General features: G+C 47.9%; 1 pseudogene; it reads right to left on the bottom strand.

The window, feature by feature from the left end:
• LOC138276089 (zinc finger protein 436-like) overlaps positions 1 to 14,551 on the bottom strand; it is a 35,197-nt pseudogene extending 20,646 nt beyond the window's left edge.
• Positions 14,552 to 22,341: the final 7,790 nt, after the last annotated feature.

Here is a 22,341-nt window from a genome sequence, read left to right as displayed (position 1 = left end):
TTGGTATTGAGGGGACAATTCCATGCATCCCCGGGTCTCTAGCACAGGACCCGGGTACTGCCAAACTGCCTTTCTGTGGTTTCCACTGCAGCTGCTGCTGCTGCCAACCCCTCAGACCGGTTTCTGCCCCCCTGGGGTCTGGGCAGCCCAGTCCCAGGAAGGCAGAACAAAGGATTTCCTCTGAGAGAGGGTGTGACACCCTCTCCCTTTGGAAATAGGTGTGAAGGGCTGTGGAGGATTAGCCTCCCCCAGCCTCTGGAAATGCTTTGATGAGCAAAGATGGTGCCCATCTCTGCATAAGCCAGTCTACATCGGTTCAGGGATCCCCCAGCCCTGTTCTGGTGGGAAACTGGAAAAGGAAAGGGGAGTGACTACTCCCCTGACCAGTACCTCCCCAGGGGAGGTGCTCAGAGCTCCTCCAGTGTGTCCCAGACCTCTGCCATCTTGGATTCAGAGGTGTTGGGGCACAATGGACTGCTCTGAGTGGCCAGTGCCAACAAGTGACGTCAGAGACCTCTCCTGATAGGTGCTTACCTCTTTCAGTAGCCAAGCCTCCTTTCTCAGTAGCCAAACCTCATTTTCTGGCTATTTAGGGTCTCTCCTCTGGGCTATTCCTCAGATAAAGAATGCAAGAGCTCACCAGAGTTCCTCTGCACTTCCCTCTTTGACTTCTGCCAAGGATCGACCGCTGACTGCTCCAGGACGCCTGCAAAATCGCAACAAAGTAGCAAGACGACTACCAGCAACATTGTAGCACCTCATCCTGCCGGCTTTCTCGACTGTTTCCTGGTGGTTCATGTTCTGAGGGCTGTCTGCCTTCACCCTGCACTGGAAGCCAAGAAGAAATCTCCTGTGGGTCGAAGGAATCTTCCCCCTGCTAACGCAGGCACCAAAATACTGCATCACCGGTCCTATGGGTCCCCTCTCATCCTGACGAGCGTGGTCCCTGGAACACAGGAGCTGGGCCCAAGTATCTCCCACAGTCCAGTGGCCCTTCTGTCCAAATTTGGTGGAGGTAAGTCCTTGGCTCCCCACGCCAGACAGTAATCCTGTGTACTGCGTGATCTGCTGCTGCTCCGGCTTCTGTGAAGTTTTCCAAGGATTCCTTTGTGCACAGCCTAGACTGGGTCCCCAACACTCCGTCCTGCATTGCCCAACTCGCTGAGTAGAAATACGACGTCGTGGGACCCTCATTTGGGGCTCTGAGTCGACCGCTGTCCTCAGATCTTCTAAGTGCCTGCTCTGGTACTTCTGCGGGTGCTGCCTGCTTCTGCGGGGGCTCTCTGAGTTGCTTAGCACCCCCTCTGTGACCTCCTCCAAGTGGCGAAATCCTGGTCCTTCCTGGGCCCCAGTGTAGGAGGCTGGACTGGCTTGTAGTGAGTACCAAGGGGTACTTGCACCTTGCACCAGGCCCAGTTATCCCTTATTAGTGTATAGGGTGTCTAGCAGCTTAGACTGATAGATAATGGTAGCTTAGCAGAGCAGCTTAGGCTGAACTAGGAGACGTGTGAAGCTACTACAGTACCACTTAGTGTCATATGCACAATATCATAAGAAAACACAATACACAGTTATACTAAAAATAAAGGTACTTTATTTTTATGACAATATGCCAAAGTATCTCAGAGTGTACCCTCAGTGAGAGGATAGGAAATATACACAAGATATATATACACAATAGCAAAAATATGCAGTATAGTCTTAGAAAACAGTGCAAACAATGTATAGTTACAATAGGATGCAATGGGGAAACATAGGGATAGGGGCAACACAAACCATATACTCCAAAAGTGGAATGCGAACCACGAATGGACCCCAAACCTATGAGACCTTGTAGAGGGTCGCTGGGACTATTAGAAAATAGTGAGAGTTAGAAAAATAACCCTCCCCAAGACCCTGAAAAGTGAGAGCAAAGTGCACTAAAGTTCCCCTAAGGACAAAGAAGTCGTGTTAGAGGAATAATGCAGGAAAGACACAAACCAGCAATGCAACAACTGTGGATTTCCAATCTAGGATACCTGTGGAACAAGGGGACCAAGTCCAAAAGTCACAAGCAAGTCGGAGATGGGCATATGCCCAGGAAATGCCAGCTGCGGGTGCAAAGAAGCTTCTACTGGCCAGAAGAAGCTGAGGTTTCTGCAGGAACGAAAAGGGCTAGAGACTTCCCCTTTGGTGGACGGATCCCTCTCGACGTGGAGAGTCGTGCAGAAAGAACGCCAACAAGCCTTGCTAGCTGCAAATCGTGCGGTTAGCGTTTTTGGACGCTGCTGTGGCCCTGGAGGGACCAGGAGGTCGCAAATTGGACCAGGAGAGAGAGGGGACGTCGAGCAAGACAAGGAGCCCTCTTAGCAGCAGGTAGCACCCGGAGAAGTGCCAGAAACAGGCACTACGAGGATGCGTGAAACGGTGCTCACCCGAAGTCGCACAAAGGAGTCCCACATCGCCGGAGACCAACTTAGAAAGTCGTGCAATGCAGGTTAGACTGCCGTGGACCCAGGCTTGGCTGTGCACAAAGGATTTCCGCCGGAAGTGCACAGGGGCCGGAGTAGCTGCAAAAGTCGCGGTTCCCAGCAATGCAGCCCAGCGAGGTGAGGCAAGGACTTACCTCCACCAAACTTGGACTGAAGAGTCACTGGACTGTGGGGGTCACTTGGACAGAGTCGCTGGATTCGAGGGACCTCGCTCGTCGTGCTGAGAGGAGACCCAAGGGACCGGTAATGCAGCTTTTTGGTGCCTGCGGTTGCAGGGGGAAGATTCCGTCGACCCTCGGGAGATTTCTTCGGAGCTTCTGGTGCAGAGAGGAGGCAGACTACCCCCACAGCATGCACAAGCAGGAAAACAGTCGAGAAGGCGGCAGGATCAGCGTTACAGAGTTGCAGTAGTCGTCTTTGCTACTATGTTGCAGGTTTGCAGGCTTCCAGCGCGGTCAGCAGTCGATTCCTTGGCAGAAGGTGAAGAGAGAGATGCAGAGGAACTCGGATGAGCTCTTGCATTCGTTATCTAAAGTTTCCCCAGAGACAGAGACCCTAAATAGCCAGAAAAGAGGGTTTGGCTACCTAGGAGAGAGGATAGGCTACTAACACCTGAAGGAGCCTATCAGAAGGAGTCTCTGACGTCACCTGGTGGCACTGGCCACCCAGAGCAGTCCAGTGTGCCAGCAGCACCTCTGTTTCCAAGATGGCAGAGGTCTGGAGCACACTGGAGGAGCTCTGGACACCTCCCAGGGGAGGTGCAGGTCAGGGGAGTGGTCACTCCCCTTTCCTTTGTCCAGTTTCGCGCCAGAGCAGGGCTAAGGGGTCCCCTGAACCGGTGTAGACTGGCTTATGCAGAATTGGGCACATCTGTGCCCAACAAAGCATTTCCAGAGGCTGGGGGAGGCTACTCCTCCCCTGCCTTCACACCATTTTCCAAAGGGAGAGGGTGTCACACCCTCTCTCAGAGGAAGTTCTTTGTTTTGCCATCCTGGGCCAGGCCTGGCTGGACCCCAGGAGGGCAGCTGCCTGTCTGAGGGGTTGGCAGCAGCAGCAGCTGCAGTGAAACCCCAGAAAGGGCAGTTTGGCAGTACCAGGGTCTGTGCTACAGACCACTGGGATCATGGGATTGTGCCAACTATGCTAGGATGGCATAGAGGGGGCAATTCCATGATCATAGACATGTTACATGGCCATATTCGGAGTTACCATTGTGAAGCTACATATAGGTAGTGACCTATATGTAGTGCACGCGTGTAATGGTGTCCCCGCACTCACAAAGTTCAGGGAATTGGCTCTGAACAATGTGGGGGCACCTTGGCTAGTGCCAGGGTGCCCTCACACTAAGTAACTTTGCACCTAACCTTTACCAGGTAAAGGTTAGACATATAGGTGACTTATAAGTTACTTAAGTGCAGTGTAAAATGGCTGTGAAATAACGTGGACGTTATTTCACTCAGGCTGCAGTGGCAGGCCTGTGTAAGAATTGTCAGAGCTCCCTATGGGTGGCAAAAGAAATGCTGCAGCCCATAGGGATCTCCTGGAACCCCAATACCCTGGGTACCTCAGTACCATATACTAGGGAATTATAAGGGTGTTCCAGTAAGCCAATGTAAATTGGTAAAAATGGTCACTAGCCTGTTAGTGACAATTTGGAAAGAAATGAGAGAGCATAACCACTGAGGTTCTGATTAGCAGAGCCTCAGTGAGACAGTTAGTCACTACACAGGTAACACATTCAGGCACACTTATGAGCACTGGGGCCCTGGGTTACCAGGGTCCCAGTGACACATACAACTAAAACAACATATATACAGTAAAAAATGGGGGTAACATGCCAGGCAAGATGGTACTTTCCTACACAACCCCCCCCCCAAACGAAGGACAATAAGACTAGCCATGACCTGATGAGTCTTCATTGTCTAAGTGGAAATATCTGGAGAGTCCATCTGCATTGGAGTGGCTACTCCCAGGTCTATGTTCCACTGTATAGTCCATTCCCTGTAGGGATATGGACCACCTCAACAATTTAGGATTTTCACCTTTCATTTGTTTTAGCCAAAGTAGAGGTTTGTGGTCTGTCTGAACAATGAAGTGAGTGCCAAACAGGTATGGCCTCAACTTCTTCAGAGCCCAGACCACAGCAAAGGCCTCCCTCTCTATGGCAGACCAACGCTTTTCTCTAGGGGTCAACCTCCTACTAATAAAAGCAACAGGTTGATCCTGGCCCTCAGAATTAAGTTGTGATAGGACTGCCCCTACTCCTAATTCAGATGCATCAGTTTGGACATAGAATTTTTTAGAGTAACAAGGGCTTTTCAGGACAGGTGCAGAGCACATGGCCTGCTTCAGCTCCTCAAAAGCTTTCTGACAGTTTGCTGTCCATAATACCTTTTTAGGCATTTTCTTGGATGTGAGGTCATTAAGAGGGGCTGCAATGGAGCCATAGTTCTTAATGAACCTCCTGTAATACCCAGTGAGGCCTAGGAAGGCTCTCACCTGAGTCTGAGTGGTAGGGGGAACCCAATCAATAATTGTTTGGATTTTCCCCTGAAGTGGTGCAATCTGTTCCCCACCAACAAGGTGTCCCAGATAAACCACCTTACCCTGCCCTATCTGGCACTTTGAAGCCTTGATAGTGAGGCCTGCCTTTTGCAGGGCCTCCAAAACTTTCCAAAGGTGGACCAGGTGATCATCCCAGATGGAGCTAAAGACAGCTATATCGTCCAAATATGCTGCACTGAAAGCTTCCAGCCCTTGTAGGACTGTGTTCACCAACCTCTGAAAAGTGGCAGGTGCATTTTTCAAACCAAAAGGCATTACAGTAAACTGGTAATGTCCTCCAATGGTTGAAAATGCAGTCTTAGGTTTAGCATCTTCTGACAATTTGATCTGCCAATACCCTGCAGTCAAGTCAAAAGTGCTTAGATACTTGGCAGATGCCAGTGTATCTATGAGCTGATCTGCCCTGGGTATAGGGTGAGCATCAGTTTTGGTTACCAAGTTGAGACCTCTATAGTCTACACAAAACCGCATTTCCTTCTTTCCATCTTTGGAATGGGGTTTTGGTACCAGTACCACAGGAGAAGCCCATGGACTGTCAGAGTGCTCAACCACTCCTAGTTCTAACATTTTCTGGACCTCTTGCTTTATGCAGTCCCTGACATGGTCAGGCTGCCTATAGATCTTACTTTTGACAGGCAAGCTGTCTCCAGTATCTATAGTGTGCTCACACCAAGAAGTGGTACCTGGCACAGTAGAGAAGAGTTCAGAGAATTGATCTAGGAGGTTTATGCAATTGTCTTTCTGCTCAGCAGTAAGACAATCAGCCAAAACTACACCTTCCACCAGAGCATCTTGTTCTGTGGAAGAGAAGAGATCAGGTAGAGGATCACTGTCTTCTTCCTGTCCCTCATCAGTTGCCATGAGCAGGGTGAGATCAGCCCTGTCATAGTAGGGTTTCAGGCGGTTGACATGGAGCACCCTAAGGGGACTCCTGGCAGTGCCTAAGTCAACTAAATAGGTGACTTCTCCCTTCTTTTCAACAATTGTGTGGGGACCACTCCATTTATCTTGGAGTGCTCTTGGGGCCACAGGCTCCAAGACCCACACATTCTGCCCTGGTTGGTACTGAACCAAAACAGCCTTCTGATCATGCCATTGCTTCTGGAGCTCTTGGCTGGCCTGAAGGTTTTTACTGGCCTTTTTCATGTACTCAGCCATCCTTGATCTGAGGCCAAGTACATAATCCACAATATCCTGCTTAGGAGCTTTTAAAGGTTGTTCCCAACCCTCCTTTACAAGTGTGAGTGGACCCCTAACAGGGTGTCCAAAAAGAAGTTCAAAGGGGCTGAAGCCCACTCCTTTCTGGGGTACCTCCCTGTAGGCAAAAAGGAGGCATGGTAGAAGGATATCCCATCTCCTGCGGAGTTTTTCAGGGAGACCCATAATCATGCCTTTGAGAGTTTTATTAAATCTCTCCACCAGTCCATTTGTTTGTGGATGATAGGGTGTTGTGAACTTGTAAGTTACACCACACTCCTTCCACATGGCCTTTAAGTATGCAGACATGAAATTGCTTCCCCTGTCTGATACTACTTCCTTTGGGAAGCCCACCCTGGAAAATATTCCCAGGAGGGCCTTTGCCACTGCAGGTGCTGTAGTGGTCCTTAAAGGAATAGCTTCAGGATATCTTGTGGCATGGTCCACTACCACCAAGATAAATCTATTGCCCGAAGCAGTAGGAGGGTCAAGGGGGCCAACTATGTCAACCCCTACCCTTTCAAAGGGAACCCCAACCACAGGCAGTGGAATAAGGGGTGCCTTTGGGGTGCCACCTGTCTTGCCACTGGCTTGACAGGTTTCACAGGACTTACAAAATTCCTTTGTGTCCTCAGACATCCTAGGCCAATGAAACAATGGAACCAGTCTGTCCCAAGTTTTCATTTGACCCAGGTGTCCAGCTAGGGGAATGTCATGTGCCAGGGTTAGGAGGAACTTTCTGTACTCCTGAGGAATCACTAATCTCCTGGCAGCTCCAGGTTTAGGATCCCTATGCTCAGTGTACAAGAGGTTGTCCTCCCAGTAAACTCTGTGAGAGTCACTGACATCCCCATTAGCCTGTTTGACAGCTTGCTGTCTGAGACCCTCTAATGTGGGACAGGTTTGCTGTGCCACACTCAGTTCCTCTCTGGCAGGCCCCCCTTCACCCAAAAGCTCAGCAGTGTCTGCTTCCAGCTCCTCTGGTGTAGGTTCTGCACAGGGAGGGAATTCTTCTTCCTCAGAAGTAGAATCCACTGTAGAGGGAGGGATAGTAGGAGTGGTTTGCTTCTACTAGCCCTAGCTTTAGGGAGCACTTGGTCCATTGTTCCAGGATCCAAGCTTCCCTGTCCTTTTTGCTTTTTGGCCTGAGCCCTTGTCAAAGCAAAAATATGCCCTGGGATGCCCAGCATTGCTGCATGGGCTTCCAACTCCACATCTGACCAAGCTGATGTCTCCAAATCATTCCCTAATAGACAGTCTACAGGTAAATCTGAAGCTACCACAACTTTCTTTGGACCAGTAACCCCCCCCCAGTTGAGATTAACAACAGCCATGGGGTGGCTAAGTGTGTTGTTGTGAGCATCGGTTACTTGGTACTGGTGACCAAGTATGTGTTGTTCAGGGTGGACCAGTTTCTCTATGACCATAGTCACACTGGCTCCAGTGTCCCTGTAGGCCTGAACCTCAACACCATTTATTAGGGGTAGCTGCTTGTACTTATCCATATTAAGGGGACAAGCAACTAAGGTGGCTAAATCAATAGCCCCCTCAGAGACTAACACAGCCTCTGTGGCCTCCCTAACAAGGCCAACCCCAACTAAGTTACCAATAGTGAGCCCAGCTACTCCCTTGGATTGGCTATTAGTAGGTTTGCTCCCACCACCACTGCTATTAGTAGGGACACTAGGTGTAGCAGTAGGGGTTGTAGTGGTAGGAGGCTTGGTGCCTTTCTTTGGACAACTGGGATCTGTTATCCAATGCCCTTTTATTTTACATAAATAGCACCATGGTTTCTTTTCCTTGTTCTGATTAAAAGAGGATTTGGGCCCACCACCCCCACCAGAGTGTTTTTGTGGGCCTGATGAAGACTCATTTTTAGATTTGTCCCCACCCTTGTCCGAAGACTTACCATCCTTCTTTTTGTTGCCATCTTTGTCACACCCTGTATGAACTTTTCTGTTCACCCTTGTTCTGACCCATTTGTCTGCCTTCTTTCCCAATTCTTGGGGAGAGGTCAGATCAGAGTCCACCAAGTACTGGTGCAACAAATCAGACACACAATTATTAAGAATATGCTCTCTCAGGATTAAGTTATACAGGCTGTCATAATCAGTAACTTTACTGCCATGTAACCACCCCTCCAATGCCTTCACTGAATGGTCAATGAAATCAACCCAGTCTTGTGAAGACTCCTTTTTGGTCTCTCTGAACTTTATCCTGTATTGTTCAGTGGTTAAGCCATAACCATCCAGGAGTGCATTCTTAAGAACTTGGAAATTATTGGCATCATTTTCTTTCACAGTAAGGAGCCTATCCCTACCTTTTCAACTAAATGATAGCCATAGGATAGCAGCCCACTGCCTTTGAGGGACATCCTGTACAACACAGGCCTTCTCAAGTGCAGCAAACCACTTGTTAATGTCATTCCCCTCCTTATAAGGGGGAACTATCTTGTGCAGATTCCTGGAATCATGCTCTTTTGCAGGATGACTATGGGGAATACTGCTGCTGCCACCATGGGTTTCTAAACCCAGTTTCTGTCTCTCCTTCTCTACTTCTAAAGTCTGTCTATCCAAATCCAGCTGTTGCTTCTTGAGCTTCAGTCTGGTTTGTTCCACTCTCAATCTATTGAGCTCCCTTTCTAACAATCTGTCATCAGGGTGGGTGGGAGGGACATGCCTTGAAACAGAAGTATGGTGAGAATGGACAGAAGGAGACCTGTCACTTACAGAAGCCACCCTAACAGCTTGGCTAACAGAAACATCACTACCAGTATGGTGAGAATAAATGCTTTTGCTATGATGTGAGACAACACTATTTGTATGGTGAGGCTCTCCATCATTACCAACTATGCTAGACTGTCTAGTAATGGGCAGGCTAGGAAGTTTCTTTCCTGAATCTTTTCCTGGGGGAGTCCCTGGATCAGATTGGGAACCATTAGCTACTTTTTCAACAGATGGGGCACTTCTTGCCTTATCTTGTTCTCTAAGCATGTTAAGTAACAATTCCAAGGAAGGATTCTTCCCTACACTCAAACCTCTCTCTATGCAGAGACTCCTTGCTCCTTTCCAGCTAAGGTGATCATATGCAAGTTTGGACAGATCAACATTTTGGCCTGTGCCAGACATTTTTAGAGAGAGTTAAAGTGATAGTAAAAGATACAAAGTTTGTCAGAGCTTTTAGAAAGACAGAGAAAAAAAAACTTTTAAAACTTTTTAGAACTTTTTAGAAAGTTAGAAGTACTTTTCAGCACTTAGAAAAGAGTGAAAAGAGGAAATGCAAAACTTTTTGGCTATGTGTATATACACTGACCTTGTTTTGTATATTTTTCTCTTATGAAAAGTACAATGACAAGAGTGGTAAGTAGTCTCAAAGCACTTATCCCACCGCTGCACAACCAATGTAGGAGGCTGGACTGGCTTGTAGTGAGTACCAAGGGGTACTTGCACCTTGCACCAGGCCCAGTTATCCCTTATTAGTGTATAGGGTGTCTAGCAGCTTAGGCTGATAGATAATGGTAGCTTAGCAGAGCAGCTTAGGCTGAACTAGGAGACGTGTGAAGCTACTACAGTACCACTTAGTGTCATATGCACAATATCATAAGAAAACACAATACACAGTTATACTAAAAATAAAGGTACTTTATTTTTATGACAATATGCCAAAGTATCTCAGAGTGTACCCTCAGTGAGAGGATAGGAAATATACACAAGATATATATACACAATAGCAAAAACATGCAGTATAGTCTTAGAAAACAGTGCAAACAATGTATAGTTACAATAGGATGCAATGGGGAAACATAGGGATAGGGGCAACAAAAACCATATACTCCAAAAGTGGAATGCGAACCACGAATGGACCCCAAACCTATGTGACCTTGTAGAGGGTCGCTGGGACTATTAGAAAATAGTGAGCGTTAGAAAAATAACCCTCCCCAAGACCCTGAAAAGTGAGTGCAAAGTGCACTAAAGTTCCCCTACGGACAAAGAAGTCGTGTTAGAGGAATAATGCAGGAAAGACACAAACCAGCAATGCAACAACTGTGGATTTCCAATCTAGGATACCTGTGGAACAAGGGGACCAAGTCCAAAAGTCACAAGCAAGTCGGAGATGGGCATATGCCCAGGAAATGCCAGCTGTGGGTGCAAAGAAGCTTCTACTGGCCAGAAGAAGCTGAGGTTTCTGCAGGAATGAAAAGGGCTAGAGACTTCCCCTTTGGTGGACGGATCCCGCTCGACTTGGACAGTCGTGCAGAAGTGTTTTCCCGCCGAAAGAACGCCAACAAGCCTTGCTAGCTGCAAATCGTGCAGGTAGTATTTTTGGACGCTGCTGTGGCCCTGGAGGGACCAGGAGGTCGCAAATTGGACCAGGAGAGAGAGGGGACGTCGCGCAAGACAAGGAGCCCTCTTAGCAGCAGGTAGCCCCCGGAGAAGTGCCAGAAACAGGCACTACGAGGATGCATGAAACGGTGCTCACCCGAAGTCACACAAAGGAGTCCCACGTCGCCGGAGACCAACTTAGAAAGTCGTGCAATGCAGGTTAGAGTGCCGTGGACCCAGGCTTGGCTGTGTACAAAGGATTTCCGCCGGAAGTGCACAGGGGCCGGAGTAGCTGCAAAAGTCGCGGTTCCCAGCAATGCAGCCCAGCGAGGTGAGGCAAGGACTTACCTCCACCAAACTTGGACTGAAGAGTCACTGGACTGTGGGGGTCACTTGGACAGAGTCGCTGGATTCGAGGGACCTCGCTCGTCGTGCTGAGAGGAGACCCAAGGGACTGGTAATGCAGCTTTTTGGTGCCTGCGGTTGCAGGAGGAAGATTCCGTCGACCCTCGGGAGATTTCTTCGGAGCTTCTGGTGCAGAGAGGAGGCAGAATACCCCCACAGCATGCACAAGCAGGAAAACAGTTGAGAAGGCGGCAGGATCAGCGTTACAGAGTAGCAGTAGTCGTCTTTGCTACTATGTTGCAGATTTGCAGGCTTCCACCGCGGTCAGCAGTCGATTCCTTGGCAGAAGGTGAAGAGAGAGATGCAGAGGAACTCGGATGAGCTCTTGCATTCGTTATCTAAAGTTTCCCCAGAGACAGAGACCCTAAATAGCCAGAAAAGAGGGTTTGGCTACCTAGGAGAGAGGATAGGCTAGCAACACCTGAAGGAGCCTATCAGAAGGAGTCTCTGACGTCACTTGGTGGCACTGGTCACTCAGAGCAGTCCAGTGTGCCAGCAGCACCTCTGTTTCCAAGATGGCAGAGGTCTGGAGCACACTGGAGGAGCTCTGGACACCTCCCAGGGGAGGTGCAGGTCAGGGGAGTGGTCACTCCCCTTTCCTTTGTCCAGTTTCGCGCCAGAGCAGGGCTAAGGGGTCCCTGAACCGGTGTAGACTGGCTTATGCAGAAATGGGCACCAAAAGTGCCCATGAAAGCATTTCCAGAGGCTGGGGGAGGCTACTCCTCCCCTGCCTTCACACCATTTTCCAAAGGGAGAGGGTGTAACACCCTCTCTCAGAGGAAGTTCTTTGTTCTGCCATCCTGGGCCAGGCCTGGCTGGACCCCAGGAGGGCAGAAGGCTGTCTGAGGGGTTGGCAGCAGCAGCAGCTGCAGTGAAACCCCAGGAAAGGCAGTTTGGCAGTACCAGGGTCTGTGCTACAGACCACTGGGATCATGGGATTGTGCCAACTATGCCAGGATGGCATAGAGGGGGCAATTCCATGATCATAGACATGTTACATGGCCATATTCGGAGTTACCATTGTGAAGCTACATATAGGTAGTGACCTATATGTAGTGCACGCGTGTAATGGTGTCCCCGCACTCACAAAGTCCGGGGAATTGGCCCTGAACAATGTGGGGGCACCTTGGCTAGTGCCAGGGTGCCCTCACACTAAGTAACTTAGCACCCAACCTTTACCAGGTAAAGGTTAGACATATAGGTGACTTATAAGTTACTGAAGTGCAGTGTAAAATGGCTGTGAAATAACGTGGACGTTATTTCACTCAGGCTGCAGTGGCAGGCCTGTGTAAGAATTGTCAGAGCTCCCTATGGGTGGCAAAAGAAATGCTGCAGCCCATAGGGATCTCCTGGAACCCCAATACCCTGGGTACCTCAGTACCATATACTAGGGAATTATAAGGGTGTTCCAGTAAGCCAATGTAAATTGGTAAAATTGGTCACTAGCCTGTTAGTGACAATTTGAAAGAAATGAAAGAGCATAACCACTGAGGTTCTGGTTAGCAGAGCCTCAGTGAGACAGTTAGGCACTACACAGTGAACACATACATATAGGCTACAAACTTATGAGCACTGGGGTCCTGACTAGCAGGGTCCCAGTGACACATAACAAACATACTGAAAATATAGGGTTTTCACTATGAGCACTGGGCCCTGGCTAGCAGGATCCCAGTGAGACAGTGAACACACCCTGACATACACTCACAAACAGGCCAAAAGTGGGGGTAACAAGGCTAGAAAGAGGCTACTTTCTCACACAACCCCCCCCAAACGAAGGACAATAAGGCTAACCTTGGCCAGTTGAGACTTTATTGTCTAAGTGGTGATAAGTAGAGAGTAGCTCTGCAATAGACTGGTTACTCCCTTTATCATCCACTATATGGTTACTTCCCTGTGGGTATGTAAACCACCCTGTTTGAAGTTTTTTAGCTAAGCAACAATGTGAAGATGTATTTTCAGAGTTTCTATCAGTAAGTTTTAGTTTAGAGCAGTGGGAATTGTCCACTGAACCTATTTGTAGTGATGGAAATGCCAGACAGGGATGCTGTCTCAGAAAAGCCATAGCTGGGCAAAAACTTTGTCCATATGGCTGGAAGAGAGAACAGGGATGCTGTTTCTCTTGAGTTGGAGTAGGGCAGGGATGCTGTCCTATGAGCTCCACACTAGGGCAGGGATGCTGTCCTAAGTGTTGTGAGGCAGTGCAGGGTTGCTGCACTAAAGTTTCTCTGGGAGGGTTGGAGGGATGCTCCATGTTAACTAAAATGGTGCACTTGTTCTCACCAATGTTAGTTATCCCACAGAGAGGTACTTCCACCTCAGGGAGTACAGCTTTGCCAGCTGATGATTCCCTTGGAACAGGTGCCACCCCAGGAGAGGTTTCTCCCACCACAGGAATGGTATCCTGAATGGCAGGGTGGTTAGGGGTTACTGTGATACCTTTTTTGCCTGTTGTTGGAGAAGGCTCCTGAGTTTTCAGGCCTTTTTCTCTCCTTTGCTTTTTCATTTCAGCTGAAATGAGAGGAAGCAATTCCTCAGGGATACCCAGCATTGTTGCATGGGTATTAAACTCTACCTCAGCCCAACCTGAGGCCTCTAGGTCATTACCTAAGAGACAGTCTACAGGTAAGCTAGGTGACGCTACCACCTGGTTAGGGCCAGTAACTCCACCCCAACTAAACTGAATTTTAGCTAAGGGAAGGAACTTAGTGGAGTTATGGATATCAATAATCTTGTACTGTTGTCCAATGATGTGTTGTGCAGGAGACACTAGGTTTTCAGTCACCAAAGTGATACTGGCACCTGTGTCCCTGTAGGCCTGAGCTTCAACGCCATTTATGGAAACTGTCTGCCTGTACTTATCCATTGTAAGGGGATAAGCAGCCAGTGTGGCAAGGCCAATGCCACCAGGTGTGACAGAAACTGTCTTGGGACTGACTACCCCAGTTTCTATGATGGACCCAAAAGTGATCCCAACTACACCCTTATTTTGACTGTTGCCAGCAGTCCCACCACTATTACCACTACTGCTAGGGGCACTAGAGTTTGATGTATTAGTGGTGGTAGGCTCAGGGGGTTTACCTGGGCAGGACTTATCCCCTGGCCTATGGCCTTTATTTTTACACACAAAGCACCAAGGCCTTTTAATGTGTGTATGTTGTGAAGAAGTTGATTTATCCCCACCCCCTGAAGAGCGTTTAGGATTTGAAGAAGGATCTTTATTGTTACCCTTATCCCCATGCTTATCCTGAGATTTCTCACCATCATTCTTCTGCCTTAGAAGCTCCTCCATCACTGAGAGAACTACCATGAGGCCAAACAAGCGTTAGAGATTTTACAACAAGAATACTTGGATATTATATTTAAATATATATGAAAGGGAAACTCTCTACTCTTTGTCTTGACTGTCCCCTTAAAGCCCACTGGCCGCTCTCCCCCGCCCCGGCCCCCAGGCCTCACCTCCTATGTCACCCCGAAGCTCCCGCTTCGTCCTCTCTGAGGAAGTGCTGAAGAGTTTTACTTCCGGGTGACCGGAGGCAGCGACAGCACCAGCAGCTGGTGGGGAGGTCTGATGAGCCGCTCTCAGCAGAGGCAGAAAACCATCAGAACCCGGTGAGGGCTCCGAGTAATATAACGTCCGGGTCAGCCGCGGTAGAGGCAGAACAAGCAGCGGGAGCTGATGAGCTCCTCTCAGCAGAGGGAAGGTAATAGTATCCGGGTTAGCGGTGGCAGAGTCAGCACAAGCAGCGGGGGGAGGAAGAGCCCCTGAGGGTCTGTGCAGTTAATCTTCAGACCCTCCCAGACCCCCGCCACCTCAGACCCCAAATCCGCCCCTGCCCCCACAGCCCCAGGAGGAGGAGAGAGCCTGGAAATGTCTGCACAGGTTTCTGCTCAGGTAGGAGATTGTCAGCACCTTCTGCTGTGTTTGTAGAAATAGACTGAATAATCCTGGAGGAAATCTCTGCCAGGAGCCAGGATGAGCTGGGCTCTTCTATTCGAGGACCTCTGGGTGTGGGGGGGGTTCTTTCAGGGCCTGCGGGGTGTTTGTGGTCATCATTTGTGTTAAAGAGGGGATCTGTGCACTGCACTGCACCTTACTGCAATATGAGGAATCTGTGCACTGCACCTCACTTTGAGGAATCTGTGCAGTGCATCCTACTGCACTGTGAGGGATCTGTGCATTGCATCTTACTGCACTATGAGGGATCTGTGAACTGCATCTTACTGCACTATGAGGGATCTGTGCACTGCATCTTACTGCACTGGGAGGAATCTGTGCACTGCATCTTACTGCACTGTGAAGAATCTTCTGTGCAATGCAATGCATCTTACTGCACTGTGAGGAATCCGTGCTCTGCCTCTTACTGCACTGTGAGGAAAGTGTTCAGTGCACTGCATCTTACTGCACTGTGAAGAATCTGTGCACACTGAATATTACTGCACTGAAGGATCTGTGCACTGCATCTTACTGCACTGTGAGGAATCTGTGCACTGAACTGCTTCTTACTGTGCTGTGAGGAATCTGTGTACTGCATGTAACTGCACTGTGAGGAATCTTCTGTGCAGTGCACTGCATCTGACTGCACTGTGAGGAACCTGTGCACTACATCTTACTGCACTGTGAGGAATCTGCGCACTGCATCTTACTGGACTGTGAGGACTCTGTGCACTGCATGCCACTGCACTATGAGGAATCTGTACACACTTCACTGCACTGTGAGGAATTTGTGCACTGCACTACATCTTACTACACTGTGAGGAATATATGTACTGCATCTTACTGCACTGTGAGGAATCTTCTGTGCAGTGCACTGCATCTGACTGCACTGTGAGAAATCTGTGTACTGCATGTAACTGCACTGTGAGGAATCAGTGCACTGCATCTTACTGAACTGTGAGGAATCTGTGCAGTGCACTGCATCTAACTGCACTGTGAGGACTCTGTGCGGTTCACTGCATCTTACTGCACTGTGAGGAATCTGTGCACACTGCATTTCATCTTACTGCACTGTGAGGAGTTTCTGCACTGCATGCACTGTAGTTTACTGCACTGTGAGCAATCTGTACACTGCATCTTACCGCACTGTGAGAAGTCTGTGCACACTGCACTGTGAGGAATCTGTGCACTGCATCTTACTGCACTGTGAGGTATCTGTGCGCTGCACTGTGTCTTACTGCACTGTGATGAATCTGCACTGCACTGCATCTTAGTGCACTGTGAGGAATCTGTGCACTGTATCTTACTGTACTGTGAGGAATCTGTGCACACTGCACTGCATCTTACTGCACTGTGAGGATTCTGTGCACACTGCATTTCATCTTACTGCACTGTGAGGGATCTGTACACTCCGTCTTACTGCACTGTGAGGAATCTGTGCATTGCATTGCATCTTACTGCACTGTGAGAAATCTGTACTCTGCATATTACTGCACTGCGAGGAATCTGTAGGCACTGCATCTTAATGCATTGTGAGGAATCTGTGCACTGCACTGCATCTTACTGCACTGTGAGGAAACTGTGCACACTGCATTTCATCTTACTGCACTGTGAGGAGTTTCTGCACTGCATGCACTGTAGTTTACTGCACTGTGAGCGATCTGTACACTGCATCTTACCGCACTGTGAGGAGTCTGTGCTCACTGCACTGTGAGGAATCTGTGCACTGCATCTTACTGCACTGTGAGGTATCTGTGTGCTGCACTGTGTCTTACTGCACTGTGATGAATCTGCACTGCACTGCATCTTAGTGCACTGTGAGGAATCTGTGCACTGTATCTTACTGTACTGTGAGGAATCTGTGCACACTGCACTGCATCTTACTGCACTGTGAGGATTCTGTGCATTGCACTGCATTTTACTGCACTGTGAGGAATCTGTGCACTGCACTGCATCTTACTGTACTGTGAGGAATCTGTGCACACTGCACTGCATTTTACTGCACTGTGAGGATTCTGTGCATTGCACTGCTTTTACTTCACTGTGAGGGATCTGTAGACTGCGTCTTACTGCACTGTGAGGAATATGTGCACACCACTGCATCATAGTGCACTGTGAGGAGTCTGTGCACTGCATTGCATCTTACTGCACTGTGAGAAATCTGTACTCTGCATATTACTGCACTGCGAGGAATCTGTGCGCACTGCATCTTAATGCATTGTGAGGAATCTGTGCACTGCACTGCATCTTACTGCACTGGGAGGAATCTGTGCACTGCATCTTACTGCATTATAAGGAATCTGCACATGCGTCACTGCATCTTACTGCTCTATGGTGAGCTTGTGTCACTGCACTACATCATACTGCACTAGGAGAAATCTGTGCACACTGCACTGCATCTTACTGCACTATGAGGACTCAGTGCACATTACACTGCATCTTACTGCACTAAGAGGAATCTGTGCATGCTGCACCACATCTTACTGCACTATGAGAACTCTGTGCATGCTGTAGTACATTTTACTTTACTGTGAGAAATCTGTGCTCACTGCATCCTAATGCACTATGAAAAATCTGTGCACGCTGCAGTGCATCTTAGTGCACTATGAGAAATCTGTGCGCACTGCACTATTTTTTCATCCAGACCCCTTGAGATGTAGATAAGCTTTATCTGTCGATCATACTGTGACCACAGGTGTCCTGGCACTAGTGGACCAAGAACAGACTCATGGAATATAACAGACAGACACAGCACAAGCCAACAGGACAGTGCATCAATAGATTAAGTACATTGTCAGATTGTTCCTGAAACAACTCCGACTTCATAATGGAAAAACAGGAGTCCAGGGGCCAAAGGTAGCCCATTCCAAAGCTGGCGATCCTGCTCACTGAAGGTCCTCCGCCTACATCTAGTCCTCCAGTAACAAGAAATATGATTTACGCCCTGTTGGCTGAATCGCAGAAGCCATGTAAGGGTGTGGGCCACCAACTTGTCTGACAGGGACATTTGACTACCTCTGTGCTTTGTAAAAGGCCTGATGAATAAAATGGAGGATTTTAAAGAGATTTTTTTTGCCTGGGAACCAGTGAAATGACATGATGACGTTTCTGCAGCACTAGCATCTGCATTACTGATATATTCTGAGTCTGCTGTAGTCTTCCCATCACAGCCTCCAGTAAGCCAAGATAGATAGTCTTCTTGGTAGAGAATAAATGCTCTTACCTCTTCCACTCTCTTAGGAGTGGGGAGTAATGCCAGAATCATTCTAAGGATCCACAGTTGTAAAACACAAGGACAACAGTTTTGTTTTCTGTTCATTTGTTGCTCGTAAACAACAAGGGAGTCTCTCTGGGAAGAAAACAGGGTTTCCTATCTGAAGCAGGCCACACCCACATGACCCTGATGTAGGTACAATGCATCCTTAGAGTGTAGTAAAAAGTAGTGCAGTGCAGAGATTTCCTCTTATGTTAGCACTCCTTACAATGTAAGTAAAACACAGCATGATGTGTACAGATTCCCTCATTTAGTTAAAACCTCTCACAGTGCTAGTTGTGAGAAAAGGCCTCTTTTTGAAATGGTTACCTCCCACTTTTTGCCTGATGTATGATGTAGCCTAGAAATTGTAGTGGTCAGTGCCCCTGCTAACCACGATCCCTGGGCCAGAGCTCTTTCCCTAAAACTGTTGTGATGCATTGACACAATTAGAACGCCTTTAGCTTTAGCTTCAGCACTCTGTCCATCATCCTTTTGCGTTGCTAAAGTTGCCCTAAGTGGGAAGGGTATGCCTAGATGTGGGTCCTGTGTTCACTGTGCTTCTGGATTCAAGCTAGCCTGGCTGAAGAAGGGTGATACCTTGAAACCGGTCCCAGGATGCTTGTTTCTGGTCCAGGGAGGACCTGGCCTGGCAGTTCCGGCTCAACTGTTCCTATGGGGAATAACGTCAAGACTGATTGGCATATGGCTTGGTCCAAACTGAGGTGGCATGATGAGCAAAAGGACGATGGATTAAACCCATTTCTGTGACTGGGGGTAAGTGTTAGAAAAGTTTCAGCATTCCGTCCATCATCCTTTTGTATTGCTAAAGTTGCCCTAAGTGGGAAGGGTATCCCTAGACATGGGTCCCGTGCTCACTGTGCCACTGGATTCAAGCTAACCTGGCTGATGAAGGGTGATACCCTGAAACCAGTCCCAGGATGTTTGTTTCTGGTCCAGGGAGTGTAGGAAGCTGGCCTGGTTTATAGTGGGTACCTAAGGTACTTACACCTTATACCAGGCCCAGTTATCCCTTATTAGTGAAATGTAGACAGTGTCTAGAAGCCAGGCTCTCTAGGGGTAGTGTGGATGAGCAGCCAAGGCCTATCTAGGAGACATGCAAAGCTCATGCAATACCTCTGTAGTCACACAGTACTCACACACATGAAAGAAAATGCTCAGTATTACTAAAATAAAGGTACTTTATTTTGGTGACACAAATGCCAAAAATACCATAGAGACAATACTCCCTTAGGAGGAAAGTAATACACAAATTATATACACTAGTATGCAGAAATAGCTGTAAAACCAGTTAGAAAACAGTGCAAATAGTGAAAATCACAATAGTTAGAAATGGGCTTAGGGGGAACACAAACCATATACTAAGAAAGTGGAATGCGAAAGTCAGTTTCCCACCTAGGCAAGTGTAGTGTGTAGAGGGGTGCTAGGAGTATTAGAAAACATCAAAGGTAAGTAATAGAACCCACCCCAGCGCCCAGGAAAGCAGGAGTATATCACAGAAATTTTCCTAGAACACACAAGAACACGAGAAAGAAGATTATGCAAGAACCAGAAGAGACTGCAAGACACCAACGATGGACTCATGGACCTGAAGACTTGTGGAAGAAGGGGACCAAGTCCAAGAAGCACAGAAGAGTCCAGGAAGAACAGGAGCCCCTGCAAACCCGGATGAAGGTGCAAAAGAAGAGCATTCGGTGAAGAATAGTCAGTACTGCACCCAAGAAGATGGATGCGGGTTCCTGGTTGCTGCAGATGATGTCCCACGTCGGATGGATGAGTGCAGGCTGGTTTGCGTTGCTGGATTCCACCAACAAGCTTTGGCACATGCAAAGCTCACGGTTAGCGGAAAATGTCGCTGCCCGGGACCAGGAGGGACCTGGTGGACTCTAACCAGGAGAGGGAGACAGAGATGGCTCTCAGCAACTCAGACAGCTCTCAGAAGACCAGGCAGCGCTCACAGGAGTCCCACAGCACGGGGACAAAGACGGTGCAAAAGGAGGCCCATGCAGTACTACACAAAGGGATCCCACACCACTGGAGAACCACGCAGGAGGCTGTGCATCGCAGGAAAGAGTGCTGGGGGCTGGAGCTGCACGGTGCATGAAGAAGTTCGTGGAAAGATGCCATCAAGCCTTGGCAACTGCAAAACATGTGGTGCACGGGGGTACTGTCTTGTGTGGGGAGGCAAGCTCTTACCTCCACCAAAGTTGGACAGTTGGACGCCTGGACTGTCGGGACCACTTCAGTCCACCCCCCGTAATGCTGGATCCACGCACTTTATCAGGAGAGGGGACCCAAGCCACCGGTCATCGCTGCAGAGGGGTGCCTGCTGAAGCAGGGAAGGGACTCCTTCACTTCAAGGGAAATTCCTTTGTTCTTCTGGTGTAGGCTGAAGACAGGCTGTTCTCTGAGGATGCACGACCGGGAAACAGTTGCAGTTGCTGGCAGAAGCTGGATATACAATGTTGCAGAAGTCGCCTTAGTTTCTTTGTTGCAGTTGTAGAGTTCCTGGAGGGTCCAGATGCAGTTTCTTCGTTAAGAAGATGAAGAAAAGGATGCAGAGGATTCCTGCTGGAGTCTTGCAATCTGAATCTGAGGAAACACCCAGAGAGACCGTAAACAGCGCCTAATGACTTATAAGGGGGCACCAGTATGCCAATTATGAGTGGGATACTGTGTTAACAATATCCAACAATCAATTTAAAAGGAGAGAGAGCAGAATCACTGGGGTTCTGATTAGCAGGAACCCAGTGACACAGTCAAACACACTGACAAACAGGCCAAAAATTGGGGTAATCTTGCTAGAAAATAGGCTACTTTCTCACACAAAGCAGTTCCGCAAGCTCACATACCAGTTCCTATAATGTGTGGTATGGATTGCTTAAGTACCCTATAGATAGCCACTCGTTCTGTTAACAAATGTTTTAATTCTGGAGCAGCTAACTGTGGATGTTATGACGAGGGATGTAACCAAGTAACTCCTGCCAAGTATGCCTGGAAGGCCTAAGGAACCATTCTAACTGTTCTCACCACAAATGGTAACTCCTCCTTCAACAATGCTTGATATTCTTGAAAACCTACTGGGAAACGGTCAGAGGTTTCTAATATTGTAAATGGTCCATAATTTGCAGAAATATCAGGACAGTAGGAGCTCTGCATGTTGTGAAATGTCTAGTTGTAGGATCTACAGGTTCAATATTCTCTCCACAAATACAATATTTGAAAGGGGCTTGTTGCATAGAGACTACTAGAGTTAAGATGTCCCCAGCCTGGGGTACACTTGTCCTGTGAGTTACTGTGTCAATGAACCCTTAAAATGTATTCAAACTGATGAAACTGAAATGGGTATTTTCTTCTAATCAAGCATTAAGCAAATCCTAAAGTTACTAGGTAACTCCTTAGCTGAGAAGGATGTAATCAATATTATGAAAGGTGCCTCCCTGTTAGTCATAATTGGTCAGGTCTTGTGGGTGCGTCCCGGGGATACTCAAACTCTGCATTATTTATAAGTGAGTTCCCGAGACCTTTTCCCACGTGTGTGACCACACAGGAGATATCCACACTTACATTTGAGAAGGCTTTAACAAAAATGAATCCTTAGACAATTGCCAATATTATGAATCCATGTAATCAATATAAACAGAACATACATGAAAACAGCAGCAGAAAAACAGTAGATTAGCAAAAACAACAATGTTATTGATGGTTTTAGATATAATCACTATATGATAGAACTTTCAAGGCCGTAGCTCATTTAAACCTGCTCAGCATGAAGAATGCCTACACAAGCTGGTCAGAAGGAAGGGACATGTATACTTCAGAAGGTGTTTTGTTAATCTGCTGCTGTGTAAGGCTTTGCATTTCTTATTGGCATTCCATACTCCGAGAGTAGAGAGCTTGAGTCTTACTGAGCTACAAGACCATTGCCTCGAGGACTGAGATGTTTGCATCTCAAGCCTTATTATCCCTTGAAATCTGAAGATGTCCTCTTTGATGAAATGCCTTTGCGTTCAGGTTGAATAAACTTTGCACATTATCTTAGAACGAGTCAGATATCACGTTTTATGATGTTACATGCACAAATTAGCATATGAATTCAGTTGCACAAAAACAAAACCTGTATTTAAAATGAATGAATCCATGAATGAACGCATACTTGAAGAAAATGGGAAC

Source organism: Pleurodeles waltl, unplaced genomic scaffold, assembly GCF_031143425.1.
Source record: "Pleurodeles waltl isolate 20211129_DDA unplaced genomic scaffold, aPleWal1.hap1.20221129 scaffold_37, whole genome shotgun sequence".
Classification (NCBI taxonomy): Eukaryota; Metazoa; Chordata; class Amphibia; order Caudata; family Salamandridae; genus Pleurodeles; species Pleurodeles waltl.
The sequence above is the reverse complement of the archived record's forward strand: the minus strand, read 5'-3'. Positions and strand labels throughout refer to the sequence as shown.